Genomic DNA, 19153 nt, shown 5'->3' on the forward strand with positions numbered 1-19153 from the left:
TTAACTAAACCTAAAAAAACTGAGCCAGGAATTATGTTACCCACATTTTTGTCCACACTTTTACTTATGAGCAAAGTGTAAAAAAATTATGCACATTTTACGCATCATGTTTGTAAGTGTCGTCTGGTTTGATTTTATTTAATTTTTCACACCTGTTCAATAGACTTTTGTTGACCATTTGTCATCGGTAGATGTGGCTCAATGAGTAAAGTAACAAAAACCTATAAACAAGAATAAAATTAAGAAAATATGTAAAGTTAACAAAAAAAATAAGCTCAAAAATATTGGTATGTGTAATCAGCACGAGTGTGTTAAGAATGTAATGTAAGTTCAGTTTTTGTAAAGAATACAATTTAATGATGAAACAGGATTCTTGTCTGTTGCTGTTTTGGGGTATCTTAGCAGTATCTTTTTTTCCCGCTTTTAGATTTCAAACTTTCAATTTCGTTATTTTGCCTTTGGCTGCAAAAATGTAATTTTGTCTGGTAATACTTGTTTCATTTTTCAGTAAATATTTTTGCCCCACTCAATGTTATTACTATATTAAGTGGAGCATTTGTTTGGCGACCTATTTAAGGCGGAGCGCAAATACAAGTCGTTTTGTATCCCTATTTTTACTTGCGTATGTCATAGTTTTGTTTGCATATATTGGATGTTTTCATTTTAACTTCTTATTTTTTTTTGAGGGTTTTTAAACAACAGTAAAGGACATGCATATTTCTCAAGGACAATTGGCAAGACAAGGTTAAACTTCAAGAAACTGGTATTTATCTGGTAGAAGCAAAAACATTAACACAATTTGACAAAAACATCCTTTAAATTACAAAGTAAGCATTAAACTTAATTCGCTTTTTTTCTTTGCTCTTTTTTAGACTCTGCAACGAAGTATCAAGGGTAATATATACAATATTTAGATTTGTAGTTGAAAATTAAATTAGACTTAAGAGACGATATTTATTATACGTTAAGATCGTTAGCACATAAAATGTACATTAGGATAGATCGATCATAGGTTTTTCTCTTGGAACAACTTCTTATAGTGAAAATATCTGGACTATTAGAATAGAGGGAGACATATATTTCTTACAACTACTTTCTTAATAGTTATTATTAGGTACTTCAATAGCACAGTATCCCTGCGATGGTATGAATTAATTTCAGCAACTCATTATAGATACGACTTCTCACCAAATACTGATCATTATTTTGGCTTTGGTTGGATTCGGCTTGCTGGACGGACTTCACATACGATCTCTTATAGTGATTGATTCGGCTTGTTGGCGGGCTTCACATACGATCTCTTATTAATTTTCAAAGGCGTTCAGCATTTTTCATGTAGCGTTTAGTCATCACATCGGACATTCATAAAAGGTCTCTCGACTTCAATTCGAGAAGTACTAATTCAAATTATTTTGGTTTGTCTTCCTGCCTTTGACGCTTTGTTAGTACAAAATACGATATTTTCAAATCAGAATCAACTTTTTTGTTAGATTTTTTGGTGATTTACTTGATCTCTTGCCGTATTGTCTATATTTCACAAAAAAACGTTATCTTTCCGCGAGTTTGGATTTAACCCACAGATACCATAAAAAACACCATCTGTTCTAAAGCTCTCAAATTTATACTTCAAATATATCAGTCAGATTTATAAAGACTTGTAAAAGGCCTCCTCTTTCATGAAGAAGAACCGTTCGTTATAATAGACATTCCATTGGACTTAATGTTGATGCCCATCTGCTTGAGATTGTACCAATTCTTTGATGAACTGTTATAGTGGTGAAACCAAAAGCTCAATCGTTTTACTGATGGTTGTTCGTGAATTATGTTGGACAACTTTGGTAACATCTGCCACATTTCCGTTGACAAACTAGTCGCATGATTTTTTTACAAAAAACTTATATGAAGTACATTCGGCTTAATTTCGCCAAAAGTCCTTTTAGCAAATGCACTTTATGCAAAAACTCCTTTTCTGCAAACACACTCTATACACCGCCCACTTTCGAAATTAATTTCTACTATTTATTAACGTATTCATTAAGAGTCTCCGTGTTTTCAATCATAAACGGTACAGTAGTGGCATGAATCCATGTTTTTGTCGTATTTACATCCTTCTCTGGTTCTCATTCGTTTTTTCTTTATATAAGTGAGAACTTTTTATCACAAAATTAATGAAAAAGTTCATTGATAATCAGTGATATCTAAACTTATATGAGCAACATTGCACTCAGATTCAAAGAAATGCACCTAGACCTCTCTAAGCTGTTCACCGAAATCTACGAAATCCTTGTCACTAACCTACGCAGACACTTATGTTTGCCTTAAATGTAACATAAATATCGTTTTGAATTGGAACTATTTTAACCCATTCTGCAACGGTTTGTTCTTTTGTGGAATTTTTAAAATTTTTTAACTTTCTTCCAGTAATATTTTGAGTGGTTTAATTTTGTGATATCCCAAAAAAACACCAGAACCAATATATAATATCAACTACACCAAGTCTTTAAGATTAAAAAGGACACAAAAACTACAAGAGTAACGAATTAATTACTTTTATGACTAGATTATATTTTTTCCTATATCAATGAATACATGAAGTCATCATTGATGTGGATTTTCCGCTGAAGGTTTAGAATGTTCCCAAAAAAATGTGCCCAAAACCAAAAGCAAAAATAAAAAACTATCTTAAAGTGATAATTATTTACACGAATATCCTTTTAATTAAACCATAAAGATGTTAATGATCGTTTATTTTTTTGTCATTTATTTGGTCAATTTGAAAATTGCTTATAACGTCTGAGTTGTCATAGTATCTAGTAAATCATGACATTACTATCATATTTGTGGTCATTTCCGATAATCATTACCTTTTTTTTTTGCTCACACTCTTCCTTTTTTAAACCTTTCGGATACAAAATTAACCGAAATACTGAAAACAACAATAGTAAGGAAAAAAACACTAAAAATAATTATCAATGAACTGTAATGACAGTTTTCTTAGATTAAGGCCACTTGCATGTGGCTGGTTGACATTAGAGATTATTTAAAGTCGTACACAGTAGAAACGCAGTCAAAACCCAAAAAGAAAAACACCATAAACGATTGAGTGAAGAATGAATGAATCAATACAAAAAAAACTTAAATATGCAATGAATTGCAGCAGGTTGTTTTTCTATACCTGTTGCCCAAAACACATACAAGCAAGTGTTTACATTTAAGCACTGTGAGAGTAAGTTTGTATCTGTGTGAATGTTTTTTTATTATCTAATTGTTTTAAGTGTGCACTGGCTGACTGGCTTACCCAGTTTTTGCTGGCTATTGCCTGACAGTCCTCTAGAAGATGTAGTCCTTTAAAAGTGTTATCAATTTAACAACTTCATTCATACATTGAAAATTTCATTATGATTATTGCTTTTATATTTTAACTTCAAGGATATTAAATATTTCATTCATAGATATTTCCTATTCTTTTATGTTCAACTAAAGGGTGGCATTTATATCAGTTAATGAGTTAAGAATAACATTAAATGTTAAGATATTTTTGCTAGGGACCACCCTAAATGTAAGAGAAATTGAAAACCGTTTTTTTGGAAACGATAAGAAACGTTTAGCGAAATAAAGGTGAGTTTTGTCCCAAGTGAAAAGTATAAACACAAAAATATTAAAACCAATAATAGATAACACTTAATATGTAACACATTACTGATGGTGTTTCTGGGAGGTTTGTTTTAATAGAAATAGTTGGATAAGATTTCGTAGTCCACTAACTAAGAATCAACTTTAGCATTATAAAATTCTATATAGCAGATAAAAGTGTTTTTGTTTAAACAAATAAACACTCAAGGAAAGGAAACGCCCAAGTCTGGTGAACTATAAATTTGATGTTTTAAAAGACTTCTTATATTTGGAAGCCGCCATTACTTGTTATGAGAATAGTTTGGAGATGGATTTGGAGAACAAAGAATAACACTAGGAAATAGGTGCTACTTTGGACTTAGAAAGTATCAAAGGAACGCTTTCTCTGAAGAATGATAGCAATACTTTAGTATTAGTCCACGTAGTGTTTGGAATGTTTGAAAGAAAAATTCTCTTTTAGATCTCTGGCAAAATACGAGTCTATGATACCTTCCAAATCAGAATGAATCATGAGCTCTATGAACTCTATGCAGACATAAGTGAAGTTAATCGCATTAAAGTTCAGAGGTTGCGCTGGCTTGGAATCGTATGGCGAATGGAGAATCATTTCCAGCCCGAAAATGATATGGCAGAAACCAATAGATAGAATGAAACGGAAAAAAGGGAGACCCAAATACCGTTCGGGCAACCACGATCAGTAAGGCATTTAGTTTAGGCACGATGTAAAGGTTAAGTCCTATACAATAGGAACCTTTATTGCAAGTTCAACAAAGTATCGTATGTTCCCTAACGTCGAGTTTACATTCAAAATTATTACTCGTCCGAAATTAAAACATTGAACCCATGAGTATAACCCTTCCTTTTAGGTGTTCCTTTCTTCAGTATTTTCGACTTAACATAAGGAGGTATGAGGAAATTGAAAATGTTATGTAAAACCGTCTAAATACTGATCAAAAGGAGAGCACTCCTGGTGGACCTTCCATCATTAAGTCCTTTGTGTAATATAAACGGAAAAGTTCATGCAAGTGACTGAAGTCATGAATGACTGAAATTCAGGACAAGTGACTGAAGTCAACAATTGGCATAAGCGCATTTGCGCCAGACCTGCCGTGGAACTTAGAATGGGACTTATTCGTATTTTGCCTCTCTTTTGTGAAAAGTTACAAAAAACTACAAAAGTGGTTTATAGGAATGCTCTCCTATAAACATCAGGTTGATATAATTATGAGATTTTGGATTGTAAGAAACTTACTTCTGTTCATCGAATTTTATAGCTATACTCTAAATTTTAGGCCAGTAATGTGCGTTAAAGTAAATTTTTGAAGGAAACCTTATATGGGGATAGGAGAAATGTAATGCAGGAGAACCGAATATAAGATACATATATATATATACATAAGTTTCGGCAATACACATTTAATATTTACTTTTCAAAAATTACAAAGTGAGACAAAATAAATGAAAATTAAATTTCTGAAGGGTGGAACCGAGATAATATATCTGTTTTTAAAATTTGTCAAACAGCTCCAAAATAATTGATTAGAAAACAAGTCCTCTCATGAGTAAAATGCAACTTTGTTTTTTATAAGTCGATTAGTAAATGGCATTTCATTTTCGACTTTAGTACACGTTTTTGTCAGTTTTTTTTTTTTTTTTGTAAAAACAAAACTACTTACTTAACTCCCTATTTTTAAGCACTTGCCTCTAATATCATGACTGTGTTAAAATAATGTCTTAAATTGCTAATGTATAAGTTATTTGCTTTTTAACCCCTTACTTAGCTTTGCGGGCATATTATGTTTAGAACACTCTTAACAACTTATCTATAAATTAATTAAGCTTTAACATTCATTAAGAAATTTTTTATTACACCGACAGACTCAATTTTAAATATTAATTAATAAAAAAACATGCATCATTATTTTATAAGCCAATAAACAAATACTTCACAAACTTACAAGTATTAAAAATATAAAAAAATAATAAAAAAAATATAAAGAAGCATCTCCTACTACTTCATAAATAAATAAATAATCCCCATATGAACAGCGAAAACAGCATTCACAGCAGCATTATTGCCTTCATCATCATTACAAGTACGAGGCACTACCATGATTAGCAACAGTAAACACTACTGCAAAAACTACTTACTAAACCATTATAAGTGTATGTTTGTATCTACCAGTATCCTTTTCTTAAAACTATAATTATTAAGCACACCCGCTGTTGTTTTAATGCATCTCGTACACATCAAAAATCTTTTAAGCTTTTTTCGAATTCTGTAAACTCGAGTGCAAAAGAAAAAAATATTTTTCTCTTTTTTTCTCCATTTTTTGAAATACATTTACGTTAATATTGTAAATTGTTTAGACTACTGACTGCATGGGCAATTTTTAATTTTACAGTGGGAGTTTATTGGCTTCTTAATACACATTTTTTTATTTTATTTATTGCATTCAGTTTCTTTTAGTTACTTTTGCCGTTCATAACAGTAGGGAGTCATTCGTTTAATAAGTTTTAATCACACGTGTTGACAGGCGAAAATAATGCCAAAGATTTACTTGATCTTTTAAATGTGAAGTGTAAAAGCTTTTCCTTTCGTATTAAGAACGCGTGGTTGCAAATGAATGAAATTGTTGTATCGATGATAAATTGTTGTTAAATGATCGTGTATGTAACTTCAAAATGATATTGTGGTAAATTTTTGTGTAAATGAAATAAGGAAAAGTTTAATGCTTATAGAGCCAAGCGTTTTTTCTTTTAATAATTTATTGTTTAACATATATGAGATAATGAATAGGGAATGATGAACGTAGCTGGTTTTTATATTATATTTTGGCAATGGTATTTTACAAATAAGAGGGTTAACACTGCTATGAATAATATTTTTTTATTATAAATGAAAGAAAAAAAGTTATTATTTTTTTTAACTTTTGTAAACTAATTTGATAATCCTGAAATATTTAACAGAAATATAGCGAATATTATTGGGTTGTTAAATTTAACTGTTTAACGATATACAGTAATACAACACCGTATTATTGTATTAGCATACCTACCCTGGATTTTTCGCCTCTCTAATCGAAGTTTAAGATGATATAATGCCCCATTAAAAAATAGTTTTACCATTCTATCTGGAATGGTTTTCACACAAATGTAAATATCATCATTTCTTGAAAAAACTTCCAAAATCGACTACGGTTAGAAACACTAACTAATTCCTTATTAGACATACACTATAGACAATTGACTACAAATTCCATTCAAAAAAATCAATTTATTTTATTGCTAACGAGAACTCATTACCAAGTAATGTATGAAATAACTACGTATCCTACAATACTCATTACCAAAATTTTAACATATTTACTGGATTAGTGCATAGTGACCGTATTGATGTATTAATAGCGAGCTTCAAAAAATAATTGTAATTATTGATTTAAATGTGATTTAAGCGAAAAACAATAATAAAATTTACAACAATCATAAATATATCATCCACATGTTTGAAATAAGATTGAAAATAACAGGATAATATTATGTATGATTGTTCTAACAGATATGTACATATGAATGTTCTTAGATCAGGCGCGGATCCTGCTCAAGCGTTTGTGGCGCGATATTTTTTTAGTTATTTTGACTTTTCCTCATTTATATATTTTTTTAGTTTTGGGGTGTTTGAAATTCCCCCCGTTGCGTCCTCGCAAATTCGAATTTTTTTTTAATTTAAATAGAATACAAGTGTTAAATTAAAAAATCCGTAATTACAACTTTTATTAAACATAAATTTATTATTTTCATATGTAAATTAACACCCCAACTGATTCCATGAGATCTCCAAAAAGCCAATAAAACATTCAAAAAATGTTTGGCAATGAAATTTTAACGAAATCTTAATTGATTTCAGCGTGATTTCAATTTACATTGCAGCTCAAGTTAAAGAAAACAAGTTCAAGATATTAATTTGTTTTATTAATTTTTAATTTTTTTTTTCTTAAAACTACTACAAACATACCAACCTACACACTAAGGATCTTAGTGGCGACCAAAATCTGTTAAATTTATGGAAAACATATAAAAATTTGTTTTTTTTTTCGTTTTAGTAACGAACACTAAAAATGACTAATGAGTGGTGTGATATTGGTATATTGTCCTTGTTCTTAGCCACCACACGACAATTAAAGAAAACAGAAATATTCAATGAAAATTGCATGTATGATCACTACACTAACATTTAAGCCTAAATCTGAAAAGATTTTTTCTTGTTTTAATTTCACATGTAACATTTTAATAAAGTCTCATATTTTTTGTACAAGTTTGTTTAAGAATATAACATTAATGTGAGTGAAAAAAAAAAAACGAAAAACAATTTAAAATTCTGTGTCGGTTAGCTTATCAATTCCGACCAACTGGTAGTAGTAGTACGAGTCTACTTTACAGGCAATATGTCTGTCTGTTGGTTGATCCAAAAAAACATAAATTGTGTGACATAAAACATGACAATTTTTAACTTCTCTTGTAACTAAAAGTTTTTCTTATTCCTTTGCAATCTGTTTCTCGGCAGGCTTTTATGTTTTATCGCACTAAGAGTATATACAAAAAAAAGAATTAAATAAAATGTTAAACCACTTGCTTGAAAAGTTTTTTTTTGAAAATCTTTACCTTTAAATGAATATATGTATAGAGACATATACGCCTTATATTGTTTTTTAATACACATTTAGTTTTACTGCTCATATATACAAATATCTTAACTGCCTCATAAAGTAATTTAAAGTAAATGTCTTTATTAGTTTAAATAAATAGTAAAATATTTTGAAAATATCTTTATTCAGAGGGATTTAATATTGCAAAATTATCTAGTTAAAAGTAAAGTAGTCTCTATTTTGAAATTAATTTTTATTATTTATTTTAAGCGTTTTTAGTGTAGTTAATACATAAGTTAAATTTAAGATATCGCAAGACTGGCATAATCCGAATAATTTCCAGAATAATTGCTTTGAATGTTTAATAATATTTTACTGTTTGTTGTACTTTTTTAACAAATAAGGGAATTTAAAAAATTAAATCAAATTCAGCTGATAAAAGTAAAATTATAAGAGTTATAGATTTTACGTTTACAAATAAAAAACGAACTTACATTATAATAACAATTGATCATAATGAAGTATAATCAATTAATTGGAAGACTTTAGTATGACACATATTTTGTAAACATTAGTCCAAAACAGCGAATTTTGCTTCTCTTAAAAAGATATAATAAGACTAAACCCAGCAAAATAATAACTTCCAAAGGAACGAAAAAGAAGTAGAAATTACTCTATGTTTGTATATTTAGATGTGTTGGCTTTAGTTTTAAATAAGTAAATATTTTCACAACCCTTTGAAAAACAATAAATCACGTCTGCTTTCCATCATATGTAAAGTTAATTTTTAAAAATTTTGGGGATGAAAGATAATCGATAAACGAAAACAAAATTTTATGTGATAAAATCGATTACTCGGTTTTCAAGTTATTCGCATTGACAGATGTGCCCCTATGGCGAATGATCCCCCTTCTACCCTACAACGAATTTGACTTAAATAATATAAACATAAATAAATAAATTATACGCATTTATCAATTAACTCCAAAATAAAATTGGTTTAATTCAAAAGATTTCAGTACAAAAAATTGAACTTGAATTTAAAAAAATGGATTCTTTTCGTTTCTTAGGCGCTACATAGTACTACTTTTGACGTGGTGATAAATGTTATTCTTTTGAAGGTACTTCGTTTTACTTTTGCTGGGAATAGCAAATCATTCGAACCTTTTGATACTCTAGTATCTTGTCCTTAATGTTACTGATGTGACAGATTATTGACTGATGTAAAGTTGTTTTCCTCCACCTTGGTGAACCTTAGTCTATCCAATGTATTATTGCAATTCGATGGGAAAGAGAATTCATTAGGCAACTCGTCCATTCCAAATTTTTTGATTCAGGGTCGGGCCAGAAAACTACAATCTAGTGCTTTAGAAATCAATTGGTACAGCAGAATTCGATATATAACCGGCTATTGGTTTAGGCCCTTAGATGTTTACGTAGACCTGGTTCTTACTGGGAAACTTTTTATGGGAAACTGGGCTGTGTGTGAAAGAAAGAGAAAGAAATATCAACCATTTCTTTCTCTCATACACAAAATCAAAAGTTTCCCACTGTGAACCAGGTCGTAGTAACTGTGGCTGAAACATAAATCGCAGAAAAAGGATGTTGTATAAAAGACTGCTACATGGAGAAAATGTTCTGCAATAGAATCCCTCAGAGGAGCGATTTTAGAACTAAATATATTGGTTTAACTCCATAGAACTGGAATGCAGAACTTATTCCACCTGGATAACCAAAAGAATGTGTCTCGAATAAAAAAATTTTATATTCGTTTTTTTGGCACGAGGAAAAGGAAATTTAAAAAAATTAGCAAAATGAAATTATGTAAAAAATAACAAAAAAAACACCCCAAACACTTGAGCTGGATCCGCTAACAATTTTGATACAAAATATAAAAATGAGGAAAAGAAAATAAGTTAAATATTACAAAAAATTCCTCCCAAATACTTGAGCTGAATCTGTCCCTGCCTGAGAGTAAGATCAAATAAGACTTGGCTTATTAACGGAAATTGCGCTTTGGTTAAGATAAGACCAGTTCACTAATTCGTAAAAATTCGGATTTTGAATATTTAATTCAAATTTTCCACTTTAGTTTTTTTAATTCATTAAATATATTAATTTTAACTATAGTTTCTAAATCATTATTAAGTCGTTACAATTTAACTATATATCAGCCTAATTTTATATACAAAAATTCAAATAATTAAAACCACAAAAATATACAACTAAAAAATTTACAATTAACTTGAATCTTAAAAAAAAAACTATTAAAAATATATTATTTTAAACTAAAGATTAACTCATTTCCTCATAAAAAAAACATAGATTTAACATAATACCTATCAACAAATGTATAAAATTTACCAAAACGGATGCGTAAACATTTGAAAACAATAATTTAAAATTCAAACCAATTTCTAACCATTCTCTACAAAAAGCGCATTTTTTTTTTTGCCACAAAAGCAAAACATTTTTATGCATAAAAACCACTAATGACAGGCTTTATAGTTGGTGAAACATCATCAGATTAGAACGTGTTACTTTTTTAAAACGAATCCATTTATTTTGGTAAATTTTATGTGCTGCCGTTTTTGCTTTTGGTACAGATTTTTGTAATCAGACAACTGCTACTTAAAAAAAAGTGAAAATTTCTATAATTTAGAAATCTGTAAAGAAATGAAGGTGTTTTTCTGTATGTGTTTGTAAGTGTGTGCACAAGGATGCAAATTATTTATGAATATGTTTGTTTAAGCTCACTAACCAACCAAACCTAAAATTACTCAGTTTTACTGGCACAGCCAAGGTGGCTGCTTATAACGTGGAGCTGGTTTGCACCTCGTTTGTTAAACAAGCGCTTTCGCGAACGAAAAAAAAAATACAAATAATAAGAAATTGCTTGTTGGTGATGCTGGTTAAGAAAAATTGTTTCACATTATTAAATTTGTTTCCTTAGTTGTTTTACGCGAAAATAAAGGATGGTGGTTTGTTATAAAACAAATACTTTAACAACAATTCCCATTATTCTCTTTAAACAACCTTAATATAAGATTCCCACTGTTACTGTCAAAGAAAACAAATAAGTCAACAAAAAAAAGGGGGGTCCTCATCGAAATTCAGTAACACTACACTATACTTCAATGATTTAATAGAGAAATTATAAAGAGAATTTTTCAATCTTTTTCCATAAATAAACAACATATTAAAAAATTTACTTTAAAACGAGAATTCGTTGAAAAACTTATCGCTTAAAAAAATATTTTAAAAAAATTGTCCACAAATAATCTTTTCAAACACTTTTAATGTATTCTATAAATCAAGAACTTGTCGACAAATTCCCACAATAGATTTTTATAGATTTTTTTTAATTAATTATTATCGGAAATTTGTTAAGAATTAAAAGTATATTTAAAAATATTTCTAAATTAACATTTATAGAAAATTTATCGAGTTTTTTTTAACTGAGAATTCATTTAATAAATTTAAAATTCATCAAAAGTTTTCTATAATTTGAGAATTTATGAAAAATTTTCTCTAAATTCAAAATTTCTCAAAAATTTGAACATTTTTTATTTAAAAAAATTACGTCGAAAATTTTTTAAATAAAGAAAATTTTAATAAAACTTTTTATAAAAAGATAAATTATATTATTATTATTATTATTATTATTATTATTATTATTATTATATAAGAATATAATTTTTAATTGTATTGTAATGGAGAAATAAAAAACAATTTATTGAAAAATTTCTAAAAATTTTTGTAGAGAAGAGACATATTACAATTCAATCATTCTATAAATAAAAAATTAAATTTTCTAAAAAAAAAAATGAATTTTTTTAAATTTTCTATAACAAGAAAATATATTAAAATTTGTATAAGAGGAGAATGTATTGAAACTTTCTATAAAAAGAAAATTTATTGAAACTTTCTTTAAAAATATTAATTTATTGTAATTTTCTATGATAAGAAAATTTATTGAAATTTTATATGAAAAAAAATTTTGAAAATTTTTTATTAAAAATTAATTTGTTTGAAAATTTTTTATAAAAAGAAAAAATCATACAAAAATTGTCCTAAAGGGACAAGGGAGAATGTATTGGAACTTTCTATAAAAAGAAAATTTAATGAAACTTTATATAAAAAGAAAATTTATTAAAACTTTCTATAAAAAGAAAATTTATTGAAATTTTCTATAAAAAGAAAATTTTGAAAAAAAAAATAAATTCTTTGTTAATTTTTTGTAAAAACAAATGATGAAATAAAAAAAGAGTGTATGAAGAGAAAATTCATTTATTTTTTTTAAGAAAATTTTCTATTGAAATTAATTTTCTAAAAAATTGTCTATAAAAAGAAAATTTATTAAAAATTTTCAGTAAAATGTTAATTTATCAACAATTTTCTATAGTTAGTTAGTTTAAAAGGGGGATGTATACACATCAAATCCGAGGAAATACATCTAGGCCTCAATCGGGCCCGTTGTGCGCTCCTCAACCAGTGCCACGGGTGAGAATCAAACCCACCACCTCCGGTCTACCAGACTAGAACACTAAGCACTAACCTACCGGAGGCTACAATTAAATCTATAAAAAGAAAATTTTTTTATAATTTTAGAAAATTTCAAAAAAATATCCACAAATAGAACATCTTCTCAAAATAGAGATTTAATCGAAAGTTTATCTCTCCTTTTCAAAACGTTACATACTTCTTCTTAAGTCCTCTATAGCTTTAATAATAAAAATCTAAAAAAGTTAACAACTTATTGGTCTTGTTTGAACAAGTATGTACTTTGGTCTACTGCTGTGGCAAAAAGATACTTGTTGTTCGTAAATTTTTGGTCATCATGTGCGTATGCATGTGTATTTGTTGCATTTGTTTGTTTGTTTGCTTTTTTTCATACCTTGTTATAGTGTTAATAGTGGCAAGTGTTGTTTTAGCCACTTGTGGCGTCAAGTTTTGCATCTTTTATATTTCTCGCATATTTGTGTACGTTATTCCTTATTTTTTTCCTTTTGCCAGTTGATTATACACTTTATATTATTCATGATGTATTCAATTTTGAGAAGCTAAAGCCCTTTAAGTGGGCTGTTACTACTGTTACCTACTACCGAGTGCTGGCGAAGAGCTACTAAAACTACTTCCACGGCAGGGACGTCTGGCCTGTTGCCTTTGTAAATATAGTATAAACTATAAACACGAGTTTGTTTGTTTATACTATGGCGGTGATTGTATTTAACAGTTCATTAAAAAGTGTGTGTTATATTTAAAATAAACATAATATTAACTCAACTTTCGCCCTTGTTTGTTTTATTATATTAAGAAAGTCTGTATATTATTTATTTATTTATACTCTGTATATGTACATTTATATGCAGTAGGTATATAGTGTATATGCTGCCCCGCCCACATGCAGAGACCGCCAAAAATGTTATTACAGATATAAATCATATTGTTGTTGCAACAACGTGGCCGTAACAGCCAGTTATCTGTTCGCTTATAATATTTTTTAATCGCACACTAACCACCATTGAACAGTCAATCTTCAAATCAAGTTCAGTTTTTTTCTTATTTACAATTAAGCTTATCTTGTTTTTTTGGGACAAAAGAAAAAAATTGCAACAATTTTGCGTACTTTTGTTGATACTACTCGATCAATGGGGTTTTGTATGAGGCTATGCTTGGAAATGGGGAGAAAAAGATTACATTTATGATATGATTTTTGATGTGTTAAATTAAAAATCATTATCATCAATTTAAAAGTTTTGATGACAAACCTACTTACTTATTTACTCTATATTTTCACAACAGGGATGGGCAATTAACTTTAAATTGTTTGTATACGTTTTTATAAAAAAAATTATATAAAAAGATAATTTAGTAAAACATAACCATATCACTAGGTGGTAGGTTGTAATACCGAAAGCCTTTAAAGTTTTGCCCCGGAGACTTTTTAAAAAAATAATTATCGTAAAATCTATGTGGATTGGATAGAGCCGATTTTACATTAAAAAAAAATTATAAAATGTATATTTAAAAATTTTCGTTTGGCATTTCCATCCCTGTTATATATTATTGTGATTTATTTTATCTTTCGTACATTGTTTGTAAGAAAAATTGCAAATTGTTAATGATGATCTTAATCATGATCCTTGAATATCTATAACAGTGGAAAATGTTAAGAAAATCGGTAAGATAAATATATTTTAAACAAATGGTTAAGATAAATATATTTAGCGTACACATAATTTTATATTAGAACTTTTTACTTACGTAGGTCCACATAACAGAGATGACAAATTCTAATATAAAAAACTCTTTTTTTCTTATTTTATTTTTTACAAAATTTCCATAAAAAAAAGTTTTTGAAAATTTTCTAATAGAAAATTTACCATTTTTTGTAAAAAGGAAATTTTTTATAAAAATAATAGTTTAAAAAATATATAGAAAATTTTCTATAAAGGGGAAAAAATTCTATAAGATGAAGTTGCTCGCGTAATTTCCTATAAACTGAACATTTTTTAAATTTAATTATTTTTAAAAATTTTCTATAAAAACAAAAATCATCTAAAAATGTTTGTAAAGAAAAACATATAAATTCAATCATTCAATTTCATTTTTACAAATGTCAAAATTTTAAAAATTTAAAAAAGAGTTTATTAGTTTTTCTTGAAAAAATTACTAATTTTTTTGTGAAAGTTAATGGAAATGAAAAAAAAAAACATGTGAGAATGATATATTCGACTATGACGAAACTTATACACCCACCATGAAATCATTGCCGAAAAGAATTGCTTCTTTACGAATAAGATTTGAATATATAAATCAATGCTTTTGTTAATACCGTAAGTAGTTAATTTATTTTCTGAAGGGGGTCAATTATTGACCGATCCTCACAAAATTTGGCAGAAAAAGGTTGTTTTAGAATATGAGCAGTAAAGTCCTATTCTGAAGGTCAGAAGGGTCCAGAATATATATAGACACTCACAAAATGCTAAACTTATTTATGTTGAAGTAAATTTCTAAAGAGGACCTTTTATGGGGCATAGGGTCAATTATGGATCGATTGTCATAAAATTTGGTTAAGAGATTAACGTTCTCATAAGTCTTATTTATGTAGAATTTCATCGTAATTTTAAACCAGTTATGACTGTAAAAACAGTGGGCCACTTGTTTGAGCCTATTTGAAAATGTGGCCCTATTTTGTCCATTTTCAATACCAAAAAAATGTTATCAATAAAAATATTTATGCAAAATTTCAATTGCTTTTCTCGTGTGGTAAGTATCGAGATGTCAACAGACAGACGGACGGACATGACTAGATCGCCTCAGAATCTCAAAACGACTTAGAATATATATACTCTTATGGGTCTTAGGTGAATATTTCAATGTGTTACAAACCATTTTTTTGATGGTGGGTATAGAAATTAATTTTGTCCGATTGTTATAACAGATCTGAGATCATATTTGCCTCAAAGCTATATTGGTTCACCCGAGAACTATCGTTTGTTAAGGATTTTAAAGTTTATGTTTTACGAATTAACATAGTTTTTCTTAAAATCAGTGGTGATTCTCTTAAACGTCTGTGAACAGCATTGTGATTAGCTTGATCAGTTTTTGGCGCCTAAAATCATACTATGATATAATACTTTATTTAAAAAATATCATCAAATCAATAACATTACGCCAATATCAAATTCTTTGTCGACAAGGGTGATCGGAAAAAATATTCATAATCAAAGGTTAATTGACACTTGTTAAAGATTTTGAAAAATGTCAACGAAATTAACCTAAATGAATATTTCGTTGTTGCTAAATTTGTATAAGTGATTTGTTACAAGTATCCGCCTGGGAACTTTTACAATTTTAAACCAATTTAAGTTAAAACAAAAAGATATCTTATGACAATTTGCACATTCAGTAGACCAATATTTTAATTGACTTTAATACCTTCCTTTTGCACACTTTGCGCACTGGCCAATGTCATCTTGTTAAGTTCACCTTATTCAATAAAACATGACATAACCAGCAACCAACACAAAATGTGTTCCAAATGACACACAATGTTTGGGTCGAAATGACATAAAATGAATTTAAATATTTGATTGTGATATGTTTGAACTAATTGCTGTCTTGTGAAGTCCTTTAGTTTAAAATGTACACCTATGGTCAAAATCATTAAAATCTTGTTCTATTTTAATGATTTGAACGTGCTTAAGATATTTTAAGTTAAAATAAAAAAAAAATAAAAAAACACACACACACACAAATGCATCTTCTTTCTTTAAGCCAGAAAGTAAATATAAGTATTAAATGCACCCACAGACATTGCGAAAATGTCAGGAAATTTAAATCAATTTAGACTTTGTTGGCTTGTATTTGCTATCTTTAATTAATATAGAATACAAGTGCAGAAGTTTTAAATATTTTTCAACTAATTTTATATAATAATTTCAACTTTAAGCGAATTACATACTTCATTCATGCCACTTTTTCCAGCCGACTTTTTAGTCCCACTGTGCATAATTTTAATAATAAAATTTTGTTACTTTTGCATGTAACATTGTAATTATCTGTAAACAAAATACATGATATGTGAGATAAATACTCGACTGCCATTTTACAATCTTGTTTAATTTTTGTTGCATTGCTGTTCTTTGTTTTTTCGCAATTTTTATTTTTGGTCTTGTTCAAAAACACTACGTGTGAATTTTCACAGTCAATGTGTTATAATAAAACGTGTCACAATCAATATGATCAAAATTGTTTTTTTTTATTTTTTGTTTGTTTACATAAAAACAACTTTAAAATCACCAGACTTATAAAACATGATGATCAATTTTTATCGTTATTGATCAAGCCCAGTTTTTCTGTTCGCTGATCTCTTCTTGTCTTGCTTGTAATTTGAAATACATTTAGGTCATGGTTCCTGTTGCAACCAACGCCTGTACAAGGAAAGTATTGTTTCCTTATAAAATGTTCTTATCTTACTAGTTTGAGTTGAGAGTTGTTTTTTTATATTTAAATAAATGTTTGTTAAATTTGTTGTTTCCACTTAATTACAATTTAATTATTTTTGCGTTTATTTTTTTATGTTGCAATAAAATGTGTTTGTAAGAATCTTCTAAAGGATTTTTAGAATTTTTTCGGTGGTACGTGATTGGCATGTTTTTATCTTTTAATCTGTTTTTGTTTTGGCTGTGCTAATTTTTTCCCGTTGTTAAAAATTGTTTTATAATTATTGATTTTTGCCTTAAGATATGCTTCAATAATTTTTAACATTTATCGTTAAATTGATCTTCTATATGCATTGGTGTTGCCACTGTTTCGGTCTTTGTTTCGTATACGTTTGAATTGAATGTTTTATACATTCAATTAATGTGTAATTAATTTTAACCATATTGCTGCACGAATTTGAGGGGTTGCAATATATTGATAGTAATTTTGATTACTTTGTAAAAAAGTTTTATTTAAAATCAACTGTCAACATTGTGCTACTTTGTGTTACCTTTTTAACAAAAATATCTTTTCACTTGTTAATATACTTACATACACTGACGCTCACTTAAATAGGTTCAATGTTTTGCTGCATTCAATTTTTTTTAAAAAATGGACTATTTAGTTATACTACAATTTTATATAGTAACATGATGTCTTAAAAACTTAAAAACTGTTTTTACCCGTTTTTATGTCCTTCACCTTCATGAGAAGGGTATATATAAGTTTGTCATTCCTTTTGTAATTTCTATAATATAATTTTGCGACCCTATAAAGTATATATATTCTGGATCCTTATGGAAAGGGGAGTCGATTAAGTCATGTCCGTCTGTCTGTCTGTATGTTTGTTAAAATCAGTTTTAAGAAGACCCAGATATCGCGAGGTCCGAATTTTCGCTATTTAAAATCAGGTCCATAAATAACGCAGATATGAGCAAAAATCCGAGACAACCTCTGAAAATTTCATAAAAAATTTAAATTTTTGATTCATGCTCAAACAGAAATTGCTAAAAACAAAAAAACATAATCATTGTACTCTTGTTTATAAAAACAAGGCAGAGCGAGATCAGCAGAGCAAGAGCAGCACTAGTGTGTTGTTATTGGCTAGAAACATGAAATTAAGTATGTGGAGCCTTGCTTGAGTTAGAATCCATAAAAGGAAACTTTTTGGTACTTTTTCGTTTTTCAAAAGGTACTTTTTGAATATTCTATAATATTGAACCTAGAAACATGAAATATAAAACTCTTACTTGTTTCTATAACGTTTTAGGTTTAACATTTTTCAAAATGTTTTAGAAAAGAATTAGTCTTTAGCATAGTCTATAAGCTAGTGTATAATCTAGTCTCTATTCTCGTCTAGTCTACATATTAGTATATAGTGAAGGCTATAGTGTAGTTTATAGGTTACTATATAGTATAGTCTATAGTTTACTCTATAGTTTAGTCTTGTCCAAGTCTAGTCGATAGTCTAGTATATAGTATAGTCTAAGTCTAGTATATAGGCTAGTTAATAGTTATAGTTATATGTATAGTATAGTCTAGTTTATAGTATATTGTCTAGTCTATAGTCTAGTCCATGTCCGTAGTCCGGTCTAGTCTACAGTTCAATATTTTATCTAGCCTTCAGTCTAGTTATACTCTAGTTTATAGTCTAGACTAAAGTTTCGTCAATAGTTTAGTCTGAGATTTATTCTATAGTCTCGTCTAAAGCGTAGTTTGTAGTCTACTTAATTTATATTCTTATACAGAGGGAAAATGAAATATACACGCCTGGTACCAAATTGAAGCCAAATTGTTTATAATTGTTCAATAACATCCGTTGTCAAAGTATATACATGCGTACTACAACATTCGTTGTCAAAAACTTTATTTTATACACATCC

At 28.4% G+C, this 19153-nt stretch overlaps 1 long non-coding RNA gene across 1 annotated transcript in view; it reads left to right on the plus strand.

The window, feature by feature from the left end:
- The window catches only part of LOC124418878, a 668817-nt gene that overhangs the window by 433364 nt on the left and 216300 nt on the right, over positions 1-19153 (plus strand). The window lies entirely within an intron of this gene.

The sequence above is a fragment of the Lucilia cuprina genome, chromosome 3, assembly GCF_022045245.1.
Source record: "Lucilia cuprina isolate Lc7/37 chromosome 3, ASM2204524v1, whole genome shotgun sequence".
Lineage (NCBI taxonomy): Eukaryota > Metazoa > Arthropoda > Insecta > Diptera > Calliphoridae > Lucilia > Lucilia cuprina.